The 13630-nt window shown below is 35.7% G+C and overlaps 1 protein-coding gene across 7 annotated transcripts in view; it reads left to right on the top strand.

Annotated features, from left to right (window-relative positions):
* LOC131071617 (FACT complex subunit SSRP1) overlaps positions 1 to 13630 on the top strand; it is a 154212-nt gene that overhangs the window by 43780 nt on the left and 96802 nt on the right. For 2 of the 7 annotated variants that reach the window (XM_058007534.2, XM_058007536.2), the window contains exon 2: positions 555 to 652. The exons of 3 other annotated variants lie outside the window; for them this stretch is intronic. The gene's annotated coding sequence lies outside the window, so the exon portion shown is untranslated. Of the gene's footprint in view, positions 1 to 554; positions 653 to 11832; positions 11910 to 12818; positions 12970 to 13630 lie in introns of those variants that run through there. 2 more of the 7 variants (XM_058007538.2, XM_058007537.2) reach the window with 2 other exon arrangements.

The raw sequence follows: 13630 nt of genomic DNA, 5'->3' as shown, positions 1-13630 counted from the left end.
GTAGGGAGAGAAACCATCTCTTCTTGGTGCATCACGTCCCTTTATTTCAAGCATTCTCTCTTCCCTTTAGGCTTAGGAGTTAGTTTGAAGTGTTGAGTTGGTTCAACACCTGCACCTATTTGAAGAAGGAAGCCGACCTTCTCCGGAGATTCAACCCCTTGCGCAAGGTCCCACACTTCGGGGTTGTTTCCATGTTTCACAAGGTTGCTGAGTTGACAGCTTAGCAAGGGTGCAAGCTTTTGTGATAACAGTACCCCTTGGTAGGCCTAAGGCACACATCTTAGGTGACTTGAATATGAACCACATATGTCTCATATGTACTCAAGGGGAATGTCTTGGTTGAAGTTTGGCTTACTGCAGAGTACTTGCTCCCCAAAATACCATATTTCAGTGAAAAAGCAATTATAAAAATCAGATTTAGAAAAGCGAAAAAAAAAAAAAGGACTTGAAATTTAATTCTAAGAAGTGACATGCAAACACATCACAAACAGAAAACACAAACACTCCTACCTATCACTTCTAATTTCTAAAACTCATTGTTTGTCATTGTTCAGGGTTGCTGGTTTTTTTGAGTGTTGAAGGATTGCAAAGGTGTGTTTGATAGGTGCGATGGGGATCAAATAACTTGTGTCAAGGAAATTTATTATTCAAGGTAATTTTTAAAAATGTTATTATTTTATTTTTCCAAGCTTCCTATGTTTTAAAAAAAATGTTTTATTTTTGTTTTCAAATTGTTACACTTTTTTAATGTTGCATAGGGTTACATTGTTATTTTTAAATTTTTTCTATCTTCATGTAGCATGGCGTTACTTTTAAATTTTTTTTTTTGATACAAGAAATTTATTTATTTTAAAACATGTAGGTGCAAGTATAATTGATAATGGTTGTTTAGCAGGCCAAGGGACAGATATGCATAGCAAATTTGACCAAGCATTACCTCTTTGGCATAATATCATGAGGAATGAGCAACTTGTTAGGAGTTGGTGTCATCTTTGACATTCTAGCTAGTGCCATTCCAAGTATAATAGCTTGTCTTGTCAAAATAAAGCTCATCTATGTGCAATAGCTGGCCAAAGAATTAGAGTTTATGGTGGCTCAAACAAAGTGGCTTGCCAAAGGAGCAAGTTCTTGCTTATGTTAGATAGCAAGAAGAAGTAGACGGCGCAAGTTAGAGAGAAAACTCAAGATCCCATACTTTGGCCAAGAAAGGATTGCACAAGCTATCTAAAGGTCCAGCTTCCACTTCTCCAATGGTGGCTGCAACACATCCTTTCATTGTGACACTATCTTCCTAAGAAGATGATAGCCCCTTTCTTTCCTGCAAAAGATTGGCTTGGGATGCAGCCCATTATAAAGAGCATTTTAGATTGAGGCAAGAGACATTGTAGACAAACACATTACATGTTTTTTTTGATCGGTCAAACACATTACATGTTACATTTGTGCTAATGAGATTATATTAATGGGCTTCCTTTTTAACCTTGCAAGATCACCATATTGGTGGGCAATTGCTGTGGCGATTAGTTAGGCACTTGAAGGTTATATAGGTCCTAGATATGAAAAGGTTCACACCATCTTAATGGCAAAGAAGAAATATTTTGAAGAGACATAATTGTAACAAATCAAGGATTCATGGTTTGAAATGTGTGCTTATCGTTTTGGATGGATGGAAATATGGAAAAGAAGCCATTAATTAATGCCATTGTATTGTAAGGGCTAAGTGAAGGATGCAAACTTCATTTCCGACATTTTCATAGAGTTGATTTAGATGGTGGGGTCTCAGCATATTGTGCAAGTTGTAATAGACAATGCTAAAAATGGCAAGAAAATGTTTATTGGTAGAGGCAAGATACGGGCACATATTTTAAACACCATGTTTTGTCCATTCATTCAACTTGGTGTTGCATATGTTTAGCACACAGATTTGGTGGATTAAATATATCTATGGCGAGGTTGAGGAGATTCAGATGTTTGTGACAAATCATTATGTCACAAGCCATCTTAAAGTCCTCCAAGTTTTTAATGAAATTCCAATATTTTATGTTTTTATTTACTTTTAGTTTGCTATAAAATTTTAACTGTCATCTACTTTTTAAATTTGTTTTATTTATTTTTACATCATATTAAGTTGCAAAGATTTGATTTGTATCACATAAAAATGCCTTGAGATGATTTGTGAAGGTGCTAGAGTGGTGAGTGCCACAGTCATCATTAACCTTTGAAATGTACGAAGGTAGTCAAATATAGAGAGATCTTGGAAGATCAAAGCATTGATTGGTGCACTTATGTGGACTATCTTTTGAGTTTCATTGAGCTCATCATGACTATGATCAGTTTTGTTGACATCGTTCAGCCATGTTTGGGTGAGACATACAACAACATTGACATCGTGATAGAAAAATTGAGGGGCATAATAGTAGCTAAGGAGAATGAAGTCACTAAAACATTTTTCAAAGGATTGCAAATATTCATTGTTGAATAATGGAATAAGATGACCACACCTTTACATCTTCTAGCATTTGCCTTAACTCCCAAAACTGATAGTGTAAAGATACTTCTTTGCCTAGGTTAGTTGCACTAAATAGAGACATTGAACTTAGTGATGGATACAAAACAATGTTCACTATACTCTTCCTGGTTCTAGATGTAGAGGGCACAATCATGGGTAATTTTGAAAGTTTCATAGCTTCAATGTATCACACTCGTTGCATTTTTTGGCACAAGTACAAGAAGTTTGATCACACATGATGGTACCTCCATGACCAAGGCTTTTTCTTCTTGCAACCTCTTGCAATTGGAGTTCTATCATAGTCCGGTATTGTTAATTTTTTTTAGCTTTCTTATGTTTCTTTGGTAGCTATGTATCATGATTTCAAATGTTGTATTGACTTTGTCTATGATCTCAAGAAGTTGCGAGTTCTTTAGCCTACAGTACATACTCCCTTATTCATTTAGTAAAGTGCAATTGGAATGCTGCAAAAGCGGTAGAGGAATTGGTCTATGTGCATTGCAATTTACACTTGTTACATAAGCAAGACAAATATGGGAAGAGGCAGTAAGAATTTGGAATGTAGCCCTTGAGTGTGTTGACTTGGAACTTCTGTTGTGTGGCTTGCCACAGTCTCTTTAGAGGATGAGGAGGCCACTTTACAATTGAATGAAGTGGTGACATTGATGATCTTGTTGAAGAGTAACATGAAGATTATTGATTGTAATTTTGTATTGATTTGATATTTTACAATGAGTTATCAATTATCTTTATCACTATCAGCTATATTTTCAGTTCTGTATTTTTTTTGCAAATAATCATTATTTGAAAATATTAAAATATATTGTATGGCTGAACCCAACTTTGCTGAACATAGGAAGCAAATCATCATATCAACAAACCTAAAACTGAACCAACAACCTAGTACTACTTAAAAATGGCCATGTCTTGCAAGATCTTTCCTATTTGCTTGTTGTTCAATGTTGAAGTTGAGCAATCAATGAATTTGCGGTCATTGATGGCCAAATGAACTGTTTTTACTGTACACTATTGAGAATGAGATACGTAAATGACGTAAAGGGCATAGTTATTCTTGAAGGAAAAATGTTTCTTTATGGGCAGTGTAAGGATGATTTCTTTGGATTTAGAACTTGGAGCCCTTAATGAAAATAATCTAAGTTGCCGGTTTAGGTTCAAACACTTGGTACGCTGGTATTGCAAAATGTTGAAAAGGGGTTTGGGTTTATTAGCTATATATATATATATATATATATGCAGTCTAGAAGCATGAATTAAGATTAGAATGTCACATAGCATCATATAAACAACAAAACCAACATAAACTTGTAATCATAGCATCATGATCATACCATCATAACAACATATACATCAAGTTTAATATCATAATGACAAAATAATAATATCAAGTCAAGTATCATTGTTGCAACAATTGGAACTATAGTTTTAATTTTTAATGTTTAATCATCAAATAGATTCTCTAAATCATCAACATCATCATTCTCATCCTCTTCATCCTCCTCATCATTGACATTGACATTAGATGAACCAATGCCAATGCCAATGCCACTTGCACTTGCACTATAAGTTTGCTCACTTTCCAAGCTATCAAATGCAACAAGATGAGAAGCGGAAGCATCGAAATCAGTATGCTTTGGCTCTATATCCCACATCTTTGTCTCCCCTTGCCTGTAGTCATGTCGCTTGTGTGAAAGAAGACATAGGTTGGAATGCACATATACTAAATTCTCTGCTCTTTTTGATTGCAATCTATTGCGCTTTACTGAGTGGATGAAATAGTGTGTGCTCCAATTTCTTTTTGATGTAGATGAACTAGCAACCTATAAAGATAAAGTAAACAATTAAAGTTAAAAATTTATAAAATTAAAAATTACTAGCAACCTATGAAGACAAAGTAAACTACAAATAAAACTTGTGATAAATTTTATTTAATAAAACTTGTGATAAATTTAATTTAATTAAACTTGTGATAAAACTTTGATTGTGAGGGGTTGTAGGTTTTGGAAGCATGTGCCATGGAAGTACTACCAACTATGAGCATCCTTCTTGAATCTATGACGAAGAGCATCAACACTTAGACCATTTGCGTTTGCAAATTCTATGAACTCATTTGTAATCACATCTCGCACATCATCTTCAGGGTAGAGTCCAAGGAATACTGCCTTGTACCTATCCGACACTTCTAAATCTCTTCATGGTGCAAGGCCTTCTAGTTGATCAATAAATTGATTACTATAGTACTTTGGTGTCAAGGCATAGGCAAGAAGATGCAAATGAGTGGTCATCTTATTCCACCTTTGTACAACAATTGCTTCCACTTGTTTGAAGAATTTCTCCTCGAGGTCTTGCTCTTTTGCATTTATAATGCACTTCATCTATTCAAACATTGTGTCAATGCCATCATAAATCTCTCCAATGCAAGGCCTATTTATGTCAGTGTAGCGAGTCATATGATGGGCTTAGTGAAACTAAGGAGATATGTCACAAGATCCTACCATGACTCATCCAATATCCCGACCCTAATTCTTGTTGCTCTCTCAGTGCTACTGTGCTTCCATACAACTCAATTTTGGTTGATCACCATATTGCAAAGTGCCACTTTAACTTTCATGAGTCGTCTCAAGATGATTGTGTTTGATGCAAAACGGGTCTCAGCAACTTACAAAAATTAATGCCAAAATGATTAAAAAATAAAGACAAACTTTAAAGAAGAATACACATTATAGCTTACACAATCAAATTATGAACATTGAAAATGAAAAAATCAGAAAATGTAAAATTAAATTATTATTTCACTCACCTTCAATAGCTCCAAACTCAAAAAATATCTAAAAATCCCTTGAGACATTTGGTGGTTTGTGATGAACATTTGGACTCCTTAATATATTTCAGCACCGTCTCTTGTGGTATAGGCACACCATTTTTTCTAGGGCATTTTTTGATGCCTCTTCTTGGTATTCCACACAAATGGCCTACCACCCGATAATATGAACTATTATGTTCTACATCACATCCTTGGCATTGCCAATGGAATCCCTCACCTCCTGGAAGCGGTTGTATAATGTCAACATACTTCTATAGGGCAGAATTTGGATCTGATCTTTGTTTTGATTGTTCATTTGTGCCTATGGAGGAAGAGGCAGATGCCATTCTAGTTCCTATGGCAAGAATTTATATGAACACATTCAAAAACAAAAACAAAATAATGAAAAAAAGAGATGTAAACCAAACAAATAAATTATCAAACAAAAATGGTTGAAAAAAATTTAAAAATGTACAAAAGCCTACCTCTTTCAGCCAATGGAAGCTTGGAAATGTGTAGAAATGATGTTGCAACACTTGTTCAAGCTTCAAAAATCAACCTTCAACTCCTATTTGCTCAACTTGCAATGAAAAAACTGATGTTTGCAAAACAAATGAGGAGAAATGAACTAACTGTCACTTTTAGGGTTTTATTTTTCTTTTCCAAGTGGCAGATTTCAAAAAACTATTAAAGTTTGCAAATTTTTTTTTGCTTTTTGGGCCACCTGACGTTTGGGTTCGCCTTAGGTTTGCCCAAGTTGACCTAGGCCGAACTGGTCCGCTTGGGTGCGGACCTTGGCCAGACCCATAGGCGAATCAGACCAAGATTTGGACCCGGACTGGATTGGACCGGTACCAGAGGCCTGGAGGGCCGAACCTTGCAACTTAGAAAATAATGAACGAAGATGGCGATATCCCTCATGGCAAAGTGGAAAACATATAGCAACTCGAATTCAATTAGATGATTACATAAATGCCACAATTGAGGAGTAATTAGGTTGGGATGTCACTTTGTTATAGTGTGACAATTTAGATGTTGATTTACATTGTTGGTACATTTATTAGCATGAGACCCATAAACAATGAGTTCACAAAGTTGGTGTATGTTATTGATGATCATGGTGCTCTAATGGATTCAGCAGATGCAAGAAGAGTTTTATTTGAAAAATGATCAAATCAGCATGTTAGATGAAACCTTTCATGGCATGCCTGGTCAAACTATGATAATGTTTATGCAGGGGACAATATACATTAACTATGTTGATGACATACATATTTTCATCACATGCAAAGGAAATCAAGATTCTAGTATGTAAAACTTTGAAGAAACCTAATATCCATGTGAAATGGTGTGTGGAGGCTTAAGACTGAATGAGAGAATATTTGTGAGTAAGATTTCACAAGATTTATGGCATGCTGGATTCTACTCGCAAAGGGTGATATGCTACTCTCTTAGTGTATTATGTGTATTGGATTATGGCGTGGCCAATTTGTGGCACACACAACCTTTGAGTTGGTCATTCTATAATTTCTTCATTTCATAATTATAGAAATTGGGCTTATGATTCACAATAATGTAATCATGCTATCAGAGGTGGTGGTTTAGCATTTTACATCATATCTATGATTTTTGTTTTGATTGTAAGGTTGTGGAGCTTGCACCTGCAGGGTCAACTCAATCTACGTTATGCTATTTATTTCATTGTCACTATCTTGTTTTCTCATTGTATTGATTTGTGAAGTGTATCTATCAATCCATTTATCTATATTTCTCATGCATATAATAATTTCATTAAAGTGGTGTCACAACGTCTATTTGGATTGTGCATCTACAATAGTGTGTAAGGAGGTGCTAAAAAAATAATATTCTAGATAAAAATAGTTTTTTTTGCAAATGTTTCTTTTATTTCATTTCTTAGATCTACTATAGATTGGTTATGATTTTTTACTATGATTTGGTGTCTACTAGATGAAACCCTAGGGTCCAATGGAAAACCTACTATCTAGGGACAAATTTAGGGTTTCAATTTGCTTTAGGCATACCGAGGTAATAAGGAAAAAGAAAGAACTGTAGGTCTAGGGTTTTGTACCCTTGTGTAGATGGCTCTTGTTTGATTTGTCTTATTGAGATGATTGGAACTATGGGTTGTTGCAAATCCATTTTGCAAGAGTTGTGAAATAATTTGGTTTTTAGGTCATAGAATTCATTAGAACTATTGTGCCAATTTGATAGCATTAGCACTACTTTTCTCAAACTGTAATGTCGCCTTTTCCGCTCTAGTTTGTTTTGGGGTTTGTTGGCCAATTATGAGACCCGTTGGTCAGTTAGAGGTAGAATTAGGGTTTCCTATTTTCAAGGAGGATGCTTTGGCAGTTTTGGTGGCTTGCATGTTGGAATTTTATAGTTTTGATTCTGGATTCCTTCTGGGTTTTTAGAGAGCTTCGTGATGGTGTGACATGCAACTGAATCCAAAGACTTTTTAGAAGTTACTAATTTTAGTAAGTGGGGGGCGAGGATAACTTATTTTTCAGGGTTTTCAGAGAGCCTCGTGATGGTGTGACATGCAAATGAATTCGAAGACTTTTCTGGATTTACTATTTTTAGTAAGTGCAACGGCTGCTCAGAATGTGGTTAAAATCACTTTGGAAACACTTACTATTTTTAGCAGTTCTATTTTTAGCAAGATGTCAGTAGGCCTGTTCAGATGGCTATTTCCGATAGGTCAGTTTGAGCAGTTGGTCTTCCAACATTTTTGGTTCTATTCTTGGCAAGGGTTCTTCAGCTCAGTTTAGTGACTATTTTTGGTAGGGCAATTCTCTTAGCTTGTTTCCCCATATCCTTGGAGCTTGTTTTGGCAAGTTCCGTATGTGATGAAAAATGGTGTTTTAAATTAAATTATAACTTAAGGCAAAGGTTGGACGATTTATTTAAAAGGGATTGCTTAAGTTATATTGATATGTAAGTCATTTCCTTAATTATATGTGAGCGATTTTTGGTTGAGGAAAATATTTTATAAGTGAATTATTGTTAAGGCAAGATGGACACGTTAGGAGGAAAAATAAGACAATTGAATGAGATAATTCACTTTATTCTTTAAACGCTATAATACACTTTATCAATGTATTTTTTATAAAGTGTATTTGCTACCAAGTAATGGGCGATTTTGGAGAAATGAAATGAAATGCAAATTAAGGAAATTGGAATGTGGTTTTTTAATCCCATATTGGAGGAAAAAGAAGTTTGACTTGAGGAGGAAGTTATAAATATGTGCCTTGGCCTTCATTTGGGACTATCCAAGAATTTTTTATAATGAATTGCTGCCGAAATGCAGAGTGAAAGCTTCGGGGAACGCTTACCTCCTAGCCATAACTTGATTTCTTTCTTGCAATGCAACAACTAGTCGAGCTAGAGACTGCTCTTCATTCAGAGGAGTGAATTGAAGATAATGTTGCAGATTTATGTATTAGTTTTCTGATTCTGGAGTGTTGTGTGGATTTTCAGTTTGCTGGTTTTGGTGTGGCTGTAGCATGTTTTAGTTCATAACTCTCAGTTCGCGTGTCAGATCATTCTGGGTACTTGCTCTTTCATTTGCTATGCCTTGGGTGATTCATCCTGTAAGTTTTTATTGAATATCTTGGAGTATTGGATTTTATATAGCAAGTCGAACCTTTCAGCTGTAGGCGTCTTTGTTGGGAGGTGTTTGGGGTTGTGTTATGCTGATTCTGATTTGTTGGTGCCTTTTTCTCAGTGTAGCCTTAGTCGCTTTAAGCCTAGGGCCTTTGGAGTGTGTTTAGAGATAATTTGAGTGTGTGGGGAGTGATTTAGAAGTGTTTGTGAGGATTTTAATGATGTTGGTTTGTATTTCCAGCCTGCTGTTCATTCATATCAGATTTAGTTTTTTGGGGTTGAAGCTGGTTTTCAGGTGTGTCAGTCTATTGGTGTGGTGTGAAGAGTCTTGGTAATAAGTTGCACCTGTTAGTTTGGGTTTTGGCATTTGAATATCCATGATGAATCATATTGTAATGTTGGTAAGTAGTACTAACAACAATTTATTTGAACTCTCTTAGTCCCACTGCATAAGTTGAAGAGGCTGGCCTTGCTGCCTAGTTTGGACAGTGATTCTAGTTATTTTGTAATCCATGTTTGCATTCTAAAGCTGATTAGTAGTACTAACAACTATATACTTGGATTGTTGCTAGTTGTCCCACTGCATAAGTGGAAGAGGTTGGCTTGCCGCCTTCTTATCTATTGTAACACTGTCCTCCTGCTGAATAAGCGTTTGAGTTGATTGCTATTCATTTCTAGTCCTCCTGCTGCATAAGCGGTCGAGTGATTGTTGTTCTTTCAGTCTTGTAATCTTCTAATTGGCTGGTTGCACTGCCATATTGCTGTAGAAGTTCTTACACCTGCTGGATAAGCGGAAGGGGCTGGCTTGCCACCCAGTATTGTATTAGAGATTTCATTTCCAATAGTTATTTGAGCTAACGATCCCCTTGACACCATATGCTCTCACCCTCCCATAGTGGGCTCTCAGTGATCAGAAAGTGAAAGGGTTACTTTCAACATTTCCTTTCTGCGCAAGTTTGATTTTTCTAACCTTAACGGGTGAATCTTGTTGTGTTAAAATAAAAAAAAATTAAGGGGGATATTACACAAACCTTTTGTTTTGGATTAAGATGAAAGTAATAACATACCAAAATGGGTGTTCCTTCTACTAGAGGCAAGGGGAAGTCTTTTGCAACGCCAGGCAAAAGTCTTGTGGAAGATAATTTAGAATTAGAGGGGGGAGATTGCCATAAAGGGGTAGATTGACAACCATGCTAAAGCTATAGTGGAACATCTTCAATCATAGATAGTAGACTTATAACCAAGATGGAACAAAACGTTATGATTATAACAACTACAATGAACTTGGATGATGTGGATCATAAATTGGAGTAGAATATGATTTATATCACCAACACACTAATCTAAGGAAGGAATTCAAATTTGATCTATAACCTTGGCAACACAACTAGGATGTGGGGGGATTGAAGGGTATTCCTAGAAACAAATATATAAATGGTTGGGGCAATAAAATCCCAATAACAAAAACAATTGGTAGAAGAACCTCGCAGAATCATTGGATTGATCCATCAAAATGAGTTGTTCTTAGCAGTGAATAGCAACCAATACCTTTGTTAGGTTGTGACCCTATCCTTTCCCTAGCTTAATATTTTGATACTAGGCAAAATCACCAATAATTGTGTATGGGCTCAATTTAGGGAGGATAGAAGGAAAAAGTAATGCTAAGTTATTTATTTTATCTTGAAGAATGTAATGTCCCCATTTTCAAGTTCTCTAGTAGTGTAGTTGTCGCTGACTTTTTGGGTTTGTTTCAGCTTGTTCAAAGGGGTAATTTGATGTTACTGGTGAGCTCATATGGTTTAGAGGAGTCATATGACACTTTCAGATTTTATTTTTCGGCTTCTAGTTTAGGCTCCAATATTCTTGGAGGGAGCGCCTTTTTCTAGTAAGTCATCCTATTGGGCCTATTTATCAAATTTTATCATTGGGACCACTCCTACGTAGTTAGATTTCAATTCTGATGCATTTTGACCATTGTCCCTAATTGGGTGTATTGTTGAGCTATATTTAATTAATTCTCTAAGGTTGCCATTTTAATTAAAATAATTTATCAGGTACCTTAGTGTTATAGCTTGTTGGAAAGAGAACATAAAGTTTCAAATGTTGAGACACTTAAAAGTGACTTTGAGTGTTGTTAATGTTTAAAAAGTAAATTAAATCACTTTTTGGAGTCAAAAGGCTTAATAAATTAATAAAGTGATTTTAAAAGGGAGTTTCTAGAAAGTTCCCTAGAAAGCTTATAAAAAGGGGGATAGAGAGTTCATTTGGTAGAGTTTATTATTTTTTGATATTTCTCTCTAATGAAAATAAAACCTTGTGTGTTTTTTGGAGTTTGGACTTGGTTCAGCTCAGCCTTCTTGAGGATGAAATCCCTCTTGAAAACGATTAGCTATGGTAGTGAAAGATCTACTTTGGCTGATTGTTGGGGATATTGATAAGGTATTTCACACAGTAAGTCTCAGATATTTTGTGGTTTCTTTCAATGACTGGATTGCAGGAGGGATTTTGGCAGAGTTTGGAGGTTTTAGAGGCAACATTTTCTACATCTTTCTTAGCATGGAACATTGTGGGCATTCAACTTCAGCCTTTCAATAACTACTTGTTTCATTGTGTGCTGTTAAGAGTTTTCAGATTATTATCAGACTGAAAATAGTAGCAAATAAGGTGTTGTTATATATTATTCTTGCTGATAGTGGGACACAGACTTAGCTACCACTGTTCAAGTCTTGTTTGCTGTTGCTACAACATAAATGATCTAAGCATTCTAAAAATCACTAAATGTATATTTCTGAGCACTGTCACTGCATTTTCAGAATGATATATGTATTTTGAAACTGCTGCTTATCTTCCTTGGCATTGCTAAAGTGCATTTCAGATTGGATGGAGTAATGAAAGGTCAGAAAAGTGAGTCTCTGTTTGGTAAAATCTCATTTCATCATTACAGCAATCAAGGTCAGAAGTTTTATCATTTGAAATTTGTCATTATTATATGATTTATTATCTTCTTGTTCATGTTTAAAGTTTGCCTTCTCTATTATGCATAACATTGGGCATAAATATTATTACAAACATATTACAAATCTGAAGCTGAACAATACATTGCGTCTGCAAGCAAACTGTTTGACAAAATACCTTAGAGTGAAAGGGCAAAACATCAGTACTAGAACAGGGCTGCATATTATACTGGTATCAGAGCACAATTTTTCCTATGAGTCTGTTGGGTAATAATGTCCCGTTTTAGGAACAATGCAATATAACCACAAAATGTGATGCTCTGATACCTCTTGTAATTTCCCCTTATGTTTATGTTTAGGAAATAGGGACAATTAACTTACTAAGTTCAATTGCAAGAGACTTCTTTCCACAAATAAACTCTAATAATACTTAGAATAATGATAATTGATACTATTCAATGCAAGAATGATAGATTTGATTCACAATGATTATCACTTGTAATATGATGATATGAAAGACAATATCACTCAGTGAACCACGAGGACCTTTTCTCCCCCGAGCCCCACATTTCCGAGACGAGGACGTGGGGACGGGGATATGGCATCTCCTGCCACTGCCACTGGGGCGTCGTCAGAGATTTTGGAGACGCAGAGATGTCTTGACATCTCCATGATGCCTTGGAGATGTCCATGCGTCCCTCAAGTGTCTCGAAGACGCCTAGGCGTCTCCTGTCGCCCAGCATCAAAAAGCGCTTAAAATTATATAAATTTTATATTTTTAATGTTTTTTTGGGATTTGTGGGTAATACTAAATTGACGCGGGCACCATCCATGCCCCCTATGCATTACAAAACCCCCTGAAATCACTGATTTTACTAACATTTGTATTTCTGATTTTTTTTACCAGCTAGGTGAAGAGGAGAAAAATCTCAGAAAAGAGTGATTGAAGGAGTGAAAACTAAAAGGTCGAGTGAGTGAAAGTGTAAGAGGAGTGACAAGGAGCAAGAAGAAGAGGAGGAGGATTCTTCAGCATTTTGGAGATATTTTTCAAGCACAAGGTAGGTTATTTCTTACTTTTTGTTTGTTTCATTTTCTGATTTTCAATTTTTTTTGTTTTTGTTTTTTCTTTGTTTCATTTCAAAATCAGATTTGATGTTGAATCTTGAGGGCAAAATGATGAATGATTCAATCATTTTTCCCTCAAGATTCAACATCAAATTTTAAAATTTGAATTTTGTTTTCAAATTTGAAGTTTGTTAAACTATGCTGAAACTACATGCTTATTAAATTTATTTTGATTTTGATTTTGTGAAATGCAGTGTCTCTATCACAATGAGCTCTTATGACATGAGTGAGGATGAGATAGAAATTCATTCTCATAGTGGAAATGATTTAGAATATGAACCTGAGGTTGAGGGGGGTGACCATGGGGCTGATTCTGGAGCCGAATCTAGTTCCATGGCAAGTGCAGCAGCTAGTACAGATTGCCCTTCTGAGTTATTGGCACAGTATGCTAAGGGTCTTTATGATCCTAGATCTTTCAAGTAGTTTGCATAAAAAATAGCAGGCACATTAGGGACAGGTGGTGGCACAAGGAAGTGGCAATGCAACAATTGTGGTCTTACATGGTTTGGTAGCATGACTAGAGTTAATGCACACTTCCTTTTTTGGAGAGGAAAAGGTGTGGAACCATGTCGTTTTTTGGAAGATCCTAAAAAC

Source organism: Cryptomeria japonica, chromosome 11 (genome assembly GCF_030272615.1).
Source record: "Cryptomeria japonica chromosome 11, Sugi_1.0, whole genome shotgun sequence".
NCBI lineage: Eukaryota > Viridiplantae > Streptophyta > Pinopsida > Cupressales > Cupressaceae > Cryptomeria > Cryptomeria japonica.
Note: the sequence above shows the minus strand (reverse complement) of the source record. Positions and strands in the feature narration are given on the sequence as shown.